The 4,189-nt window shown below is 45.5% G+C and overlaps 2 pseudogenes; both read left to right on the top strand.

Moving 5' to 3' along the window:
• Positions 1-1,567: 1,567 nt before the first annotated feature.
• LOC102745540 (SNRPN upstream reading frame protein pseudogene) lies at positions 1,568-1,810 on the top strand (annotated as a pseudogene).
• A 167-nt stretch (positions 1,811-1,977) lies between these two features.
• On the top strand, positions 1,978-2,979 carry LOC102745849 (small nuclear ribonucleoprotein-associated protein N pseudogene; annotated as a pseudogene).
• Positions 2,980-4,189: the final 1,210 nt, after the last annotated feature.

Genomic DNA, 4,189 nt, shown 5'->3' with positions numbered 1-4,189 from the left:
CAGGCTGGGGAGGCGGAAAGACTTGTGGCGGCGGCTGTCAAAGCCAAAGGGTTTTCGCTCTTCCCTGGGATCGCTGGGAAGTGTAGTCTTCCCATGGCCGGCAGCCCAGCTTCCGGGGCTGGCGAGGGGTCTGGGATGCCCTCTGCCGAGGCGGAGTCCACCCTGCAGGACCCTGGCGGGGCGGGAGGCACCGTAGAGAGAGAGTGGCGGCAGACCTCTCATTCGGTCATTTCCTTCATTCTGCATTGATTGAGCACCCGCTGCATGCCAGGCATTCTTCCAGGCACCGGGGCTACACGGAGAGAGAAAATGCACGTGCACCATACCAGACGATGTGGCATTGACGAGTAGGGACTTGGGGGGCCATCTGGGGATCTGGAATGACTGGGTGGGAGGAGGAGGTATTTAATTTGAGCTGTAAAGAATGGGTGAGATTTGCAAGGGCAGAGATTGGGGGAGCAAGAGTAAGAGGGATAGAGGGTATTCTAGGCAGCCAACTGCATAAGCAAGGTGCAAAGGGGAAAGTGCAGGGGCGATTTGTCTCCACTGGAGCCTGCAATCTTGTGGGTCTTCTCTTACCTGAATCTTTCTGTGCCTGTGATACTCTACCTGCCCTCACCTCCACCCCAAATGCCGTGAGTCCCCAAGAGCCTCCTCATTTCTGGGCTGCCAGTCAGACTCAGGACAAATGGCTACTGTCAGCTTCAAAGTGTTATCACTTGGAGAAGTGATATTAACCAGTGAGAGCTTAAAACAAAAAGCTTCAGAGCTCTAACAGCTTAAAGGAGAAAAGCCATACGATTATATCAACATACTATTTTTTTTTAAAGATTTTATTTATTTATTTGACAGAGAGAGACACAGCGAGAGAGGGAACACAAGCAGGGGGGAGTGGGAGAGGGAGAAGCAGGCTTCCCACCGAAGAGGGAGCCCAATGCAATGCGGGGCTCTATTCCAGGACCCTGGGATCATGACCTGAGCCGAAGGCAGACGCTTAACGACTGAGCCACCCAGGTGCCCCAAATCAACATATTATTTAAGCAGTGTGGAAAGCTGTTGTTAAAATTCAGTAATTCTGATAAAAATGAAGGGGGAACTTCTCAAACAACCTAACAGAAAAATCATTGAAAACATAATAGTGGAGAGGCTGAACTTACTCCCATTAGAGTCAGGCTTAGCCAAAGGAAGGTCATTATCACTACTCTTCTCCCACGTAGTTCATACATTTTTTATTTATTTATTTATTTATTTATTTACTATTTATTTTTATTTATTTATTTATTTATATTCTATCTATCTATCTATCTATCTATCTATTTATTTATTTATTTATTTATAGGCTCCACACCCAGCTTGGGGCTTGAACTGATGACCCTGAGATCAAGAATCCCATGCTCCACTGCTGAGCCAGCTAGGCGCCCCTCCCACAGAGTTTAGATCAGCCTAGCTAATTGAGTAGGATGAGAACATGAAACAAGTGCTATAAATACTAGAAAGCAAGCAGAGTGGAGTGAGTGGTCGCCAGAGATGCCTGACGTTCTGTTCTGAGGTGCGGCCAAGGAGAGCGATGGAGCCGGCCAGAGACCGACCGCTTACACCCGAGACGGATACAGAACAGCACGTACCAGAGGTGGAAGTCTAAGTCAAATGTAGAAGGACAGCCTCGCTGAGCCACCAAGAGTGTCAGTCGTACCCAAGGCGATGTCAGCAGCAGCAAGTACCCGGGGAGGATTTCCAGGTGCAACCGAGACAGGCATTCTTAGCTGAGACACCAAGAGGTGGTGAAAGCAGGATTGGAATATCCAGGTAGCTGATTTCCAAGTAAAAAACCAGGCTCCATCTACCATTTGAAGCTTCTGCCCCAAGTTTGCACTGTTGGTAAGAGAATCTGCATCATACCTTTATCTGGACCCTTCCCTCAGGTCTTAAGGATCCTGAAACCTTGCTGCAGACCTTGGATTTGGTGGAACAGCAACCATGACTGTGGGAAAGAACAGCGAGATGCTCCAGCACATTGACTATAGAATGAGAGGTATCCTGCAAAATGGCCAAATCTTCATTGCCAAGATTTTTTTTTTTTTTAAAGTAATTTCTGCATCCAACCTGGGGCTCGAACTTACAACCCCGAGATCAGGAGTCACAAGCTCTACCGACCAAGCCACTGGCACATTCATTGGCACCTTTAAGGCTTTCGCCAAGCATATGAACTTGATCCTCTGTGATTGTGATGAATCCAGGAAGACCAAGCACAAGAATCTGAAGCAGCCAGACAGGGAAGAAAAGCGGGTTTGGGGTCTGGTGTGGTTACATGGGGAGAACGTGGTTTCCATGGCTGTGGGGGCACCACCCCCCAAAGATACTGGCATTGCTCGGATACCACTTGTTGGAGCTGCAGGAGGCCCTGGGGCGCCAGCGGCTGTTCCAATTCCCCAGGCTCCTGTTGGGTTAGCAGGCCCTGTCCGAGGGGTTAGGGGGCTGCAGGGAAGAGGTGCTAGAGCAGCTGTGCAGTTGTGGCTCCCGCCAGCAATGCTGGAGCCCCAACTCAATACCCGTCTAGATGGGGGACCCCACCCACTTCTGAGAGCCGAGCAACACCACCTCCAGACCTTGTGGCCCCTCTACTTGGTATGAGACCGCCCATGGGCCCACCAGTTGGGTTCCCCATGCTCGAAGGATGCCCCGCTCAAGGCACGCCCCCTCCAGGAATGAGACCCTCTCCACCAGGAATTAGAGGTCCACTCCCCCCCCAGGAACGCGTCCACCAAGACCCAAGGATACTGTCAATCCTTCTAAGTCACATTTTCCGCTGCAGTGTGTCTTGTAAAACTGTGTAGAGTGTCTGTGAGATTTTTGTTCCCTCTTTGCGGCATTAATATTAGATAATAAATGCATGGAGCAATTATAAAATATATCAGAAAGCAAAGGAATGCTTACTTGCAGATATGATATGAGTAGAAAATCTTAACCCACAAGGTGATTAGACACAAGTTTAAAAATAAAAATCGATTTTAAAAAATCAATAGATCAATGTATGCATGGAAATTCTGTATATGATGAAGATGACATTGATGCTACTCAGCCATCAAAAAAAAAAAAAGAAATCTTGCCATTTGTAACGATGTGGATGGAACTAGAGGGTATGATGCTAAGCAAAATAAGTCAATCAGAGAAAGACCATTATCATATGATCTCACTGATATGTGGAATTTAAGAAACAAAACAGAGGATCATAGGGGAAGAAAGGAAAAAATTAAACAAGACAAAATCAGAGAGGGAGACAACGCCAAGAGACTTTTTTTTTAAAAGATTTTATCTTATTTATTAGAGAGAGAGCATAAGCAGGGGGGTTGCAGGCAGAGGGAGAGGGAGAAGCAGGCTCCTGACTGAGCAGGGAACCTGACTCGGGGCTCGATCCCAGGACCCTGGGATCATGACCCGAGCCTAAGGCAGACACTTAACCCACTGAGTCACCCAGGCGCCCCCTAAGAGACTCTTAATCATAGGAAACAAACAGGGATGCTGGACGGGAGAGAGGTGGGGGGATGGAGGTAACTGGGTGATGGACATTAAGGAGGGCACATGATGTAATGAGCACTGGGTATTATATAAAAAAATAAAATAGAAAAATAAAATAAAAAAATAAAAAGTACTTAGATCATACAAAAAAAGATGACATTCATATCAAAAAGAAATTGATATATCTTTCAATAACTGTTTTTGGGACAATTGGCTATCCATTTGGAAGGAAAGAAAACGAAATCTCTATCTCACGTAAAAATAAATTTCAGATAGATCAAAGGGTTTACATGAAAAATAAAACTACAGAAAAAATAGAGGAATATTTAATATTCTTAGTTAAAGAAGGTCTCTCTAACAAAACTCAGAGTTCTTGTTTTTTGTTTTTTTTTAATGGGCAGGTTTGACTACTTGAATTTTTAAAACTTCTGTAGAATCACTTCTGGTATTCCAAGTCTGGTTCTTCCACTCAGAACCTGAGAGACCCCAGGCTAGTTCCTTATCCTTTGTAGGTCTCAATTTGTAAAATGGGGATAACAGTAGTACATACCTTGTAATGTAAGATTTAAATGAGATAATCCATATAAAGCACTTAGAATGGTGTCTGGCATACTGTAAATGCTCAGTAAATTTTAGCTATTAGTGTTATTATCACTACAACATTTACAAAATG

The sequence above is a fragment of the Leptonychotes weddellii genome, chromosome 11, assembly GCF_054177405.1.
Source record: "Leptonychotes weddellii isolate Sample4059 chromosome 11, ASM5417740v2, whole genome shotgun sequence".
NCBI classification, from domain to species: domain Eukaryota; kingdom Metazoa; phylum Chordata; class Mammalia; order Carnivora; family Phocidae; genus Leptonychotes; species Leptonychotes weddellii.
The sequence above is the reverse complement of the archived record's forward strand: the minus strand, read 5'-3'. Positions and strand labels throughout refer to the sequence as shown.